The sequence below is a fragment of the Oncorhynchus mykiss genome, chromosome 17, assembly GCF_057628025.1.
Source record: "Oncorhynchus mykiss isolate SJ-2025 chromosome 17, ASM5762802v1, whole genome shotgun sequence".
Taxonomy (NCBI): Eukaryota; Metazoa; Chordata; class Actinopteri; order Salmoniformes; family Salmonidae; genus Oncorhynchus; species Oncorhynchus mykiss.
In genome coordinates this window covers 28934449-28947613 of record NC_143038.1, presented here as the reverse complement: position 1 = coordinate 28947613, position 13165 = coordinate 28934449, and the positions used below count along the sequence as shown (strand labels likewise).

The following is a 13165-nucleotide window of genomic DNA, read 5'->3' as shown; positions in this document are numbered from 1 at the left end:
TTGTTGTGTCAAATACATTGTACAACCTGAGTGTGAAAAGAGCTTAAAAGCTTAATGTACTCTAATTATGTAATTTGGGCCATATGCCAGATTGTGCCTGTATTTGTTTACAAAATGATGTATAGAATGCTGAAACCTTTTAGTTGACCTCTTGGTGTTTATTCAACATCTTCTACCCCCAAGCTATAAGACCCCAAGAACATCTACTCAGACTATTTGCATTGTCGGACAGGCACTGAATATCTTTGATTTCAAATCAAATAAAAATGTGTCAAATGCGTTGAATACAACAGGTAAATGCTTACAAGCCCTTAAACAACAAGGTGTGAAGAAAAATACATAAAAAAATAAATACAAATATCTTTAAAAAATTTAAAAATAATTTCAACTAATAATTAAAGAGCAACAGTAAAATAACAATAGCGAGGCTATATACAGGGGGTACTGGTACAGAGTCAATGTGCGGGGGCACCAGTTTGTCGAGATAATTGAAGTAATATGTATATGTAGGTAGAGTTATTGAAGTGACTATTCATAGATAACAAACAGAGAGTAGCAGCAGTGTAAAAAGGGAGCGGGACAATGGAAATAGTCTGGGTAGCCATGTGATTAGATGTTCAGGAGTCTTATGACTTGGGGTTAGAAGCTGTATAGAAGTCTCTTGGACCTAGACTTGGCGTTCTGGTACTGTATGCTGTGCAGTAGCAGAGAGAACAGTCTATGACTAGGGTGGCTGGAGTCTTTGACCATTTTTAGGGCCTTCCTCTGACACCGCCTGGTATAGAGATTCTGGATGACAGAAAGGTTGGCCCCAGTGATGTACTGGGCTGTACACACAACCCTCTGTAGTGCCTTACGGTCGGAGGCCGAGCAGTTGCAATACCAGGAAGTGATGCAACCAGTCAGGATGCTCTCGATGGTGGAGCTGTAGAAACCTTTGAGAATCTGAGGACCCATGCCAAATATTTCAAATCAAATCAAATTTTATTTGTCACACACACATGATTAGTAGATGTTATGGCGAGTGTAGCAATGCTTGTGCTTCTAGTTCCGACAGTGCAGTAATATCTAACAAGTAATCTAACAAATTCACAACGACTACATTATACACACAAATGTAAAGGGAGGAATAAGAATATGTGCATATAAATATATGGATGAGCGACGAACGTGCGGCATAGGCAAGATGCAGTAGATGGTATAGAATACAGTAAATACAAATTAGATGAGTAATGTAGGATATGTGGACATTATTAAAGTGGCATTATTTAAATTGACTAGTTATACCTTTTATTAAATCAGTTTATTACATTTATTAATGTGGCCAGAGATTTGAGTCTGTATGTTGGCAGCAGCCACTCAATGTTAGTGGTGGCTGTTTAACAGTCTGATGGCTTTGAGATATAAGCTTTTTTTTGAGTCTCTTGGTCCCAGCTTTGATGCACCTGTACTGACCTCGCCTTCTGGATGATAGCAGGGTGAACAGGCAGTGGCTCGGGTGGTTGTTGTCCTTGATGATCTTTTTGGCCTTCCTGTGACATCGGGTGCTGTAGGTGTCCAAGAGGGCAGGTAGTTTGCCTCTGGTGCTGCATTGTGTAGACCGCACTACCCTCTGGAGAGCCTTGCGGTTGTGGGCGGAGCAGTTGCCGTACCAGGCGGTGATATAGCCCGACTGGATGCTCTCGATTGTGCATCTGTAAAAGTTTAAGTGTTATAGGCGACAAGCCAAATTTCTTCAGCCTCCTGAGGTTGAAGAGGCGCTATTGCACCTTCTTCACCACGCTGTCTGTGTGGGTGGACCATTTTAGTTTGTCTGTGATGTGTACGCTGAGGAATTTAAAACTTTCCACCTTCTCTAGTACTATACCGTCAATGGGGATAGGGGGGTGTTTGAGGTTGTTTTCCTGACACCACACTCCGAGGGCCCTCACCACCTCCCTGTTGGCCGTCTCGTCGTTGTTGGTAATCAAGACTACCACTGTAGTGTCGTCTGCAAACTTCATGATTGAGTTGGAGGTGTGCATGGCCACGCAGTCATGGGTGAACAGGGAGTACAGGAAGGGGCTGAGAATGCACCCTTGTGGGACCCCCCAGTGTGGAGGATCAGCTGGGTGGTGATGATGTTTCCAACCCTCACCACCTAGGGGCAACCCGTCAGAAAGTCCAAGACGTTGATGTCCGCGAAGCACTTCATGGCTACAGACGTGAGTGCTATGGGTCGGTAGTCATTTAGGCAGGTTACCTTAGTGTTCTTGGGCACAGGGACTATGGTTGTCTGCTTGAAACATGTTGGTATTACAGACTCAGACAGGGAGAGGTTGAAAATGTCAGTGAAGACACTTGCTTGTTGGTCAGCGCAAGCTCGGAGTGCACGTCCTGGTAATCCAACTGACCCTGCAGCCTTGTGAATGTTGACTTGTTCAAAGGCCTTACTCACATCGGCTGCGGAGTGCGTGATCACACAGTTGTCCGGAACAGCTGGTGCTCTCATGCATGCTTCATTGTTGCTTGTCTCAAAGCGACCATAGAAGTAATTTAGCTAGTGTGGTAGGCTTGTGTCACTGGGCAGCTCACGGCTGTTTCCCTTTGTAGTCTGTAATAGTTTGCAAGCTCTGCCACATCCGACAAGTGTCGGAGCCAGTGTAGTACGATTCAATCTTAGTCCTGTATTGATGCATTGCCTGTTTGATGGTTCATCGGAGGGCATAGCGGGTTAGAATCTCTACCTTTTAGCTCATTGTAGATTTTGCCTTTAATCCATGGCTTCTGGTTGGGGTATGTACGTACTGTCACTGTGGGAACAACGTCATTGATGCACTTATTGATGAAGCCAGTGACTGATGTGGTGTACTCCTCAACGCCATCAGAAGAATCCCGGAACATATTCCAGTCTGTGCTAGCAAAACAGTCCTGTAGTTTAGCATCTGCTTCATCTGACCACTTTTTTACTGACTGAGTCACTGGTGCTTCCTGCTTTAGTTTTTACTTGTAAACTGGAATAAAGGAGGATAGAATTATGGCCAGATTTGCCAAATGGAGGGCGAGGGAGAGCTTTGTCCGTGTCAGAAATTAGGTAAAACTTATTTCAGTTTTCCTGCATTAAAGTCCCCGGCCACTAGGAGCGCCGCCTCTGGGTGAGCATTTTCCTGTTTACTTATGGCCCTATGCAGCTTATTGAATGTGGTCTTAGTACCAGCATCGTTTTTTGATGGTATGTAGACAGCTACATATCACCACCAGCTAATACAGATGAAAACTCTCTTGGTAAATAGTGTGGTCTACAGCTTATCATGAGATACTCTACCTCAGGCGAGCAAAACCTTGAGACTTCCTTAGATTTCGTGCACCAGCTGTTGTTTACAAATATACATAGACCGTCACCCTTAGTCTTACCAGAGGCCGCTGTTCTATCCTTGTATATTTTCAACATAATTTAGCTCATAGACTTTTGTTTACTTACAACGTATCTTGGCAATCTATTTATTAAGAACATGATGAGCTAGACCAGGGTTCTCCATCCCTGTTCCTGGAGAACTACCCTCCTATAGGTTTTTGCTCCAACCCCAGTTGTAACTAACCTGATTCAGTTCATCAACAAGCTATTTATTAGAATCAGGTGCGCTAGATTAGGGTTGGAGTGAAAATCAACAGGACAGTGGCTCTCCAGGAACAGGGTTGGAGAATCCTTAGCTAGACAATGTACAACCTGAGTGTGAACAGAATGTAAAATGTAATAATGGACTGATGAGTTGTCATGAATGTTGTGTATGAGAATAGACAGCATAATGTTATTATGCACACAATGCCTTTGTTTAAAGGTGCGTGCACTTGTTCAGTGCACGATCACATAATCCATCCTCCTCATTGGTTAATAACATCTCAATTGATGGTCCTCGTTGGTGGATGGCCTGTGTAATAATACCATCCTTTGACCAGGCAGATGGAGAGATCTCTGGAAACAGCCATGTCTTCTCCTCTTTCAATATTAAAATAAACCGTCTTATTCATGATGCACTCCTATACACTGTCGTGTTCCTTCCAAGAGCAAAAATAACCCGCTCCCTTTAACCAGGGATGGAACAATGAGTGCTGATTTTCCTCTACATGAGCATACCGTGCTCCAGATGAGAGGCTGTATTTGTTTGCAAAATTTGTTTATGGAAGTTTAGATTCATCAAGCACTGATTCTTCAGACTGACACACAACATCCACCCCATGAATGCAGACAGAACTCCTTCAACCAAGGTATGGCTTTTTATAAGTTAGGCAATTGTAACATTTGTTATCAACCATCAGATGTAGTGAAGTGTTCTTTTAGCCTGAATACTTTGCATTTTACAAACGTCCAATTTTGGGATTTCAAACATTATGGTCTCTTTTGTATGCTTTGAAGGGTTGATGTCAATTCCAGCCTGATTCAGTCACTTTGGGAAATTAATTGAACATTTTCTATTTCGTTTTTTGGTCATCCGGTACCGAAACTGCTCCCTCTACAACGGAAAATCCTGACTATTATTTTTATTTTGTCTCTTTTTGCAGTGTCCACTGAAACCACAGACATATCAAGGAAATTAATACATCCAAAGCAAATAACTTCACTACTGCTTCCACCTGTCCCTTTGGATCCTGCTTTTGCATGAATCACATTGCTCTACCTTGTGCCTGCAGTAACCAACATCATTCTAAGTGTCCCAAACAATGTCTATTTCCTTTGGCCGGTAGTGACAGGAGGGGAAGGCCTTGGGGCCTCAGAACTTCTCCGCTCTCAATCTGTGCGTGTCTGAAATCCTCTACTGCCTCTGTACAGCCTTGTACTATCTGGACCAATATGTTCTGGGACATGTTCTTCGATACATGACTAAGTTTTCATCACGTCTCATCTACACTGGCCGGCACGTGTTCCAGTCCTGTATCTGTCGAGCGCTACCTGGCGGTGGTCCATCCGGTGATCTTCCTGAAGTACAAACTTACACCGGATCTTACCCAATTGTTTGGGATACCTAAGCGCCGTAGGCATAGATGCAGAAGGCATGCTGGCATCCTGGTGAGACTGAGATGGAGAAAATCGAACGGCACTCCCCTACGTTTAATTGGCAAATGTCCAGTCACTCGAGAATAAGATGGATGAGCTTCATTCGGGAGTCTCCTATTAAAAAGGCTTGAAAGCTGCAATATTCTGTGCTTTACAGAGTCTTAACTGACTGAATCTATGGATATACAACTCAGTGGTTTCTCCATGCAGCATCATGATCAGATGGTGGCTTTGGGCAAGTCCAAAGGGGGAGAGGTGTGCCTCTTTGTTTACAATAACTGGTGCGCGGCTTCCAGTGAGAAGGAAATCTCAAGCTTTTTCTCACTTGACATAGAGTACCTCATGGTAAACTGCAGAACTTTTTATCTACCAAGATCGATATCATCCGTAATTATCACTGCTGTCTACATCCCACAAAAAGCAAACACCACCTGTCATTAAATGAACTGCATGGGCCCATAAACAAACAAGAAACCGCACACCCAGAGGTGGCGTTTCTTGTGGGCAGCAGAAATTTTAACGAGGAAAGACTAAGATCCGTTCTACCTAACTTCTACCAACATGTCTCCATGTGCCACAAGGGGCGCCAAAACTATGGACCACTTTTGTTCTTCCCACAGAAACACATACAAGGTCCTCCCTCGACCTCCCTTCGGCAAATCAGACCAAGACTCTATCCTCCTGCTTCCTGATTACAAACAAAAGCTCAAACAGTAAGTACCAGTGAATCACTCAGAATGGAAGTAGTCCGATGAAGTACAGAATGGGGTATGTACAGAATGGGGTATGTACAGAATGGGGTATGTACAGAATGGGGTATGTACAGAATGGGATATGTACAGAATGGGATATGTACAGAATGGGGTATATACAGAATGGGGTATGTACAGAATGGGGTATGTACAGAATGGGGTATGTACAGAATGGGATATGTACAGAATGGGATATGTACAGAATGGGATATGTACAGAATGGGATATGTACAGAATGGGATATGTACAGAATGGGGTATGTACAGAATGGGGTATGTACAGAATGGGATATGTACAGAATGGGATATGTACAGAATGGGATATGTACAGAATGGGATATGTACAGAATGGGGTATGTAAAGAATGGGATATGTACAGAATGGGATATGTACAGAATGGGATATGTACAGAATGGGTTATGTACAGAATGGGATTTGTACAGAATGGGATTTGTACAGAATGGGATATGTACAGAATGGGATATGTTCCAGGCAGCACTGGAATTTCGTGATTTTAAGGGCACAGACATTTAGCCTTCAAGTGGTGCCCAATCTGCCAGGGCACCAAGATCATCTGCCAGGGCACCAAGATCATCTGCCAGGGCACCAAGGCCATTAATCAAAATACACAATTAAATTGATTAGAAAACCAAAAAACACAAGCTATTCTGTTTAGAAAAACACAAGCGATGTAAATGTATATAAATAATTAGCATACATATCAAAGTGTAAGTGCTAGACTATGTATATTAGCTACAGCCTTTCATGTCCATACCACACCGATGCTGACATGAGAGGCGATAGAAAATGTAGCCAAACTTTAATGAGACGTTTAATTATATATATATATACATATAGGCCAAACGCCAGTCATGTTTCACAGATATAATGTAGGATAATTAACATTAACATCACACACCTTGCAATCTGAGCAGAGGCAGTCAGCATGTAAACAAACATTGTTTTATTTTATTTTTTACCTGGATGTTGTTTGTTTTTTTCATTTTATGAGCCAAGTCTTTCTTTGTTTCAACGTTACCTCAGAAAAATCTGACCATATTTATTTTATAAAGACTTCCTCATATGCCATTGAAACCAACATTTCTCTCATGTTCTATTGCGATTCCACTTCCTTTCATTGTCCAGTAGCCAAAGGCATAATAGTAATATTACATTTCTCCTCTAAATTTCAAGTCAATATTTTCATCTCTGTCACATGAAACCACTAAAGGTGGGCTGTAGCATTTACTTTTACATTTTTCAAATAGACAATCAATCTCACTATAGGCGACAAACTTTTCCAGTTTATCCTGGTGTTGTAGGTAAGTGGTTACAGCCTGCAGAGGGCGATAGAGAGTCAAGGGCCAGGGTCACCAATAATCATTTTAATGCTCAACCAAAGAGGAATATTTATTAAATAAATACACAGTGCTTCTTTTTATATGGTCAGTATGAAAATATTTTTTAAAGCTGGGATTTGGGGGGGAAAAAGCTGTTGGCCCTTGTATAAATACATAAGGGGTTGAACAGGAGACAGAAGACCAGCTCACTGGCTAATATGGAACTTGATAACACTCCTTTGTGTGTGTGTGGGAGAGTGAGTGAGTGAGAGACTGGATTTTTTTATAACTCTGTCCTGGGTAAAGTCCATCACACTAGTATTCTGCTTGTATCAGCTACAGGTGTAATTTACCTGCTGTGTTCGACATTGGATAAAATATAGGACTCAAACTTGTTCTAACTTTCTACAACTGCAAGATCGCAGCTCCGAAGAGCAGGAGGAAACTGCATCCTCAGATTTTGAAAGCACATCTGACCAAACACAACTGAAGTATGCTGCTCCCTTCAGAAGCCATGACAGAAGATCGTGACAGCGATTTCTTAAAGAAAATGGCTTCCAAACATTCTCTCCAAGAAAAGGATTTCTCCTGTCCAGTGTGCAGTAATCTTCCAGGATCCTGTAATCCTGTCATGTAGCCACAGCTTTTGTAAAGTCTGTCTCAGTGCATTCTGGAAACAAAATGATTCTCTGGAATGTCCAATTTGCAGCAGAATATCCTCAAATGAAGAACCTCCTCATAACCTAATTTTAAAGGAACTGTGTGAGGCCTTCTTAGAGGAGAAGAATCGGAGAGATTCAGCAGGGCCTGAGGGGCTCTGCTTTCTGCACCACGAGAAACTCAAACTCTTCCGTCTGAATGATAAACAACCAGTGTGTTTTGTGTGTCATACTTCTAAAAAAACATGCCAACCACAATTTCTGTCCCATGGATGAAGCTGCACAGGATTTGAAGGTAGGGGCTTATAATAACATTACCACAACATAATTTTGCTGACATTTTACACCAGAAGAAAAGCAATGTTAGTGTTTACTTTCTCATCATACCTACAAACTCTGGTGTCCTTATGGACAGCATGTTTGCATTGTAGAATTGGTGAGTGTTTCATTCCCCACTCCTGTAGGTGTATATTGCACGTCTGTTCTAAGCTCTTATGTGACTTTTAATGCTGTTGAAAGTAACTACACACTAATAATCAGTAATCCGATTCATACAAAGTAATAATAGCAGGTTGACCGTCTTCATTGCAGTGTCAATTTTCATATTCTAGGAGGAACTCAAGACTTTATTGAAGCCCTTACAGAAGAAGTTTGAGATCTTCCATAAAGTGAAACTAGCCTGCCATCAAACAGTAACCCATATTAAAGGTGAGAATGTTGACTTATGTTGTCTAATGCCACAGTGCAATTTAACTGTAGCTGAATGGCTTTGTGCATTTGAGGATCAATTGTGAGAATTGCTGTGGTAATAACAGCATTTCACATATTCCTCCCGCTGTCTGCAGCTACAAGCAGAGGACACAGAAAGGCAGATTAAAGGGGAGTTTGAGAAGATACACCAGTTGCTTCGAGAGGACGAGGAGGCCAGGTTAGCTACTCTGAAGGAAGAAGAGTCAATTGATGAAGAAGAAGATTGATGAGATGATCGGAGGGTTATCATCACTTTCAGACACAATCAAAGCAATAGAGGAGGAGCTGAAAGCAGAAGATATCTCATTCCTTCAGGTAAAAACCAATAACTCAATAATAAGCAGAAATGATTTGAGATATAAACTTAGCAAAAAAAGAAACGTCCCTTTTCAGGACCCTGTCTTTCAAAGATTATTCGTACAAATCCAAATAAATAAACAGATCTTCATTGTAAAGGGTTTAAACACTGTTTCCCCTTGTTCAATGAACCATAAACAATTAATGAACATGCACCTGTGGAACGGTCGTTAAGACACTAACAGCTTACAGACGGTAGGCAATTAAGGTCACAGTTATGAAAACGTAAGACATTAAAGAGGCCTTTCTGCTGACTCTGAAAAACACAGAAAGAAAGATGCCCAGGGTCCCTGCTCATCAGTGTGAACGTGCCTTAGGCATGCTGCAAGGAGGCATGAGGACTGCCCTGGTCTAAGCCCCAAGTGTGCAGTTTGCAAATCCCCATACACAATCTCTGTTCTCTTTGTTTAGCTGCCGTGACTCTGGATCCCAAGACTGCCCACCCATCTCTCATCTTGTCTGATGATCTGACCACTTTGAGACTTGGTGATGGGATGCAGAAGCATCCTGACAACCCAGAGAGGTTTGATAACAATAGAATGGTCCTGGGCTCTGACGGCTTTAACTCAGGGACACACATCTGGGATGTTGATGTTGGGAACAGTGTAGACTGGACCCTGGGTGTGGTTACAGAGACTGTCCGGAGGAAGGGAGGAATACGCAGTGGACTCTGGGGTCTAAATTATAAATCAGGTCATATTCCCTACCAAATTCAACCATTCCCTTCACGTTGGGCCAGAGACCCCAGAGGATCCAGTGCAGCTGGACTGGTGAAAGAGGAAAGCTGTCATTCCATGACCCTTTAAATAACTCACACCTACACACATTCACACACACTTTCGCTGAGAGAGTTTTTCCCTGCCTTGGTAATCGATGTGAACACCAGCCTCTAAAGACCTTGCCATGGCCTCTGTAACAGTGGAACAACATAGTTAGAGCTGATAGGCCTCTTGTCTAGGAACAGCACAGTTAGAGCTGATAAGGAAGTTATAATGTCTCATATCACAACTTTGAAGGTGAAATATGTAACCTATTGGGCGACCTGACCAACTTCACATAGAATGGTAAGTGTTAGATCTGCAATTCTCATTGAAAGAAAGTCTAAGAAGCGGAAGAGCTGTTCTTTGTGCGCTACTTCTATGCTTCCCGTTCCTAAGTTTTGTTTTTGTATCTTTTACTTTCGGTCTTGTACACCAGCTTCAAACAGCTGAAAAGACAATCTTTTTGGTTATGAAAAGATGTTTCACAGCGGTTGAGATGGTACAATTATTCTCTACACTGTACATTGCTTGTTTTGTCACATAAACTGAAATTAGGCGAAATATTAGAATTTTGGCAACCAGGACATTTCTGCACTTTGCGCCTTTAAATCGAGCACCTACTGATATTATAAAGACTTGACTGATTTGAACTTAATGCTTAAACTGTTGATAAAGCACGAGAGTAAAACTGACACCTAGTCCAAATGTAGTCGAGTATAATCATGTTTCTTATTTGTATTATATAAGATTGATTTGTTAATTATTTGCTCTTCTTGCCTTAAGTATATGACCAATTGCATGGAAACACAAAGCCATACTGTAACTGTCATTCCCTATTACATGATTCAACCAAATACATTCTTTGTACATGCTTTGTAGAACTGTGAATTCTGTCCTGGGTAAAGGCTCTCACACTGTAGAATTCAGCTTGTATTAGCTGCAGGTGTAATTTACCTGCTGTGTTCGACATTGGATACGATATAGGAATCAAAGTTATTCTAACCTTTTTTTTTATGACTACAAGATAGCAACTCCTAATAGAAAGATACAACTGCATCAATATGAGATTTGAAAGCACACCTGGCTAAACAAGACTGAAGTATACTGCTCCCTTCAGACACAATCAGAGCTGTAGAGGAGCTGAAAGCAGAAGGGATCTCATTCTTGCAGGTAAGAACCGACAGTTCTGTGACAAGAAGACATTATTTGAGATATTTATCGATGAACTGATTTCATCTCATGTATTATGAGGATATATTACTCAGTTGGTCTTTGTGCTCCTACAGAACTATAAGGCCTACTGTAGAAAAGGCCCATGGAGTTGGTGGAATAATCCCTTAATTCATTGCCATTTACTCAGCTGGGCCAGGGGCGCTTTAATTAGGTCAGGTGGAAATGTCCGACAGATCTCAACTCCATAAAAGGAGGAAATTGTCAGAGCCTGATCTCGCTGCTTTCTCTTCCTTAACTCCGTCTGATCAAGAAGTTTTGTGCGTCCATGAATCCACCGACTCTGTTACCTTTCATCTGAAATATCTGTGGCGATCGGGGGAGTGGGCCATCAGTTATTGCTTATAGTCATTACCGCGGAGCGCGGCTTGGAGCGCACGCTTCAAACATATTGTGTAATGTGAATTATCAATGATCATGGCCCTACGGATCCTCATAGGCCAATTATGCAATCGATAATGTTAATATGTAATGAAATTAATTATATGTACACATGAAGACAATTGAAAGGGTGAAATGAGAAACGTCATTGTTTGCTGAACTGATCGACTTTGATATCAAACTAATGGGGACTATAGATTGAATAACCATTCACTGTTTGTATTATTTCATGATTTATGATAAATAGTTTACGAGCCTAAATGACTCACGGATGATTACTATTGACTTCTTAATGAACTGGACTGTTGAATTCCCTAAATTATGTTAATAATGAATGATATGATTTGATCTTTGATTATGAATTTGATTGGATACATGTTATTTGTTTCCTTTGTGAAGCAGCACAGACTACTCGGTAAATATACCACTTTATGGTTAAAGGAAATCCTGCCTCAGTCTCATCCGTTCCTCTGTCACCTGACCACCTGTTCACCTTTTCTGTCAGTAATCCTACCTGTCCAGCGACCCACACAGATTCCACTAATCTTTCACCTACAGTGAAAGCAAGGTAAGTGATCTGCCACTTGTCTGTCTCTTATCCCTGGTTTTTGACCTAGGTTATTCTTAACCCAACCCCACATTTGAACTGACTCCTGAATATTCTTCCAGAGCCCAGTGCACACTGCTGGATCCAGAGAGAGTTTCAGGAGCACTGATCCATGTGGCCAAGCACCTTGACAACCTGATTCTGTGGGAAAAGTGTGTGTTTGCTCAATACAGTGAGCATGATTCTTATGTTACAATGAACATGTTAATTTACTAACTTAAGATAGTACATTAATTTACCCCCCCAAAAATCGAAAAACAAGGGCATAAACATAAACCTTGATTGAGCATAGTTAAAGGACAACATTAAAGGGTAAGTTCAGAATTTGACAACATTATGTTAGATGGTTGCTCACCCTGAACGTAGTATATTGACCAGGAGGAACTGTAATCCATGGCTCGGTTTTCTTTAAACAGCTGTGATGTTGAATCAAGGTGGAAAACTGATTGGATTTGCAAAAAGTCATACTTGTAAGGGCATTTCATCTTTTTTTCATCCAACTTTTAACCTACAGTAAATCCAAAGACATGGTGATTTCACGTTGAATTCACGTTAGTCGACAACCAAATGCATATCAAAACTAGGCGTTGAACTGACGTCTGTGCTCAGTGGGTTAGTATAACTTACACTAAATGACCAAAAGTGTGGACACCTGCTCGTCGATCATCTCATTCCAAATTCATGGGCATGACTCAAGTAAAAGTGAAAGTCACCCAGTAAAATCCTACTTGAGTATAAGTCTAAAAGTATTTGGTTTAAAATATACTTAAGTATCAAAAGTAAAAATATAAATAATTTCAAATTCCTTATATTAAGCAAACCAGACGGCACCAATTTCGTGTTTATTTATTTATTTACGGATTGCCAGGGACACACTCCAACACTCATACATCCTTTACAAACAAAGCATGTGTTTAGTGAGTCTGACAGATCAGAGGCAGTAGGGATGACCAGGGATGTTCTCTTGATAAGAATGTGAATCAGACAATTTTCCTGTCCTGCTTAGCATTCAAAATGTAACGAGTACTTTTGGGTGTCAGGGAAAATGTATGGAGTGAAAAGTATATAATTTTTAGTTTCCACTGCTCCAGAGTCTAATGGCGGTGAGCTTTAAACCTCTCCAGCCGACACTTGGCATTGCGCATGGTGATCTTAGGCTTGTGTGCAGCTGCTCAGCCATGGAAACCCATTTCATGAAGCCCCCTAACGAACAGTTATTGTGCTGATGTTGCTTCCAGAGGAAATTTGGAACTCTGTAGTAAGTGTTGCAACCGAAGACAGAAGATTGTTATGTGCT

The 13165-nt window shown here is 41.4% G+C and overlaps 1 long non-coding RNA gene across 1 annotated transcript; it reads left to right on the top strand.

Annotated features, from left to right (window-relative positions):
- Positions 1 to 7142: 7142 nt before the first annotated feature.
- On the top strand, positions 7143 to 10533 carry LOC110493952 (uncharacterized). The gene is made up of 4 exons (XR_002469220.3): positions 7143 to 8077; positions 8394 to 8490; positions 8628 to 8847; positions 9301 to 10533. It is a non-coding gene; the product is annotated as an uncharacterized LOC110493952 (long non-coding RNA).
- The last annotated feature ends 2632 nt before the right edge of the window (positions 10534 to 13165 follow it).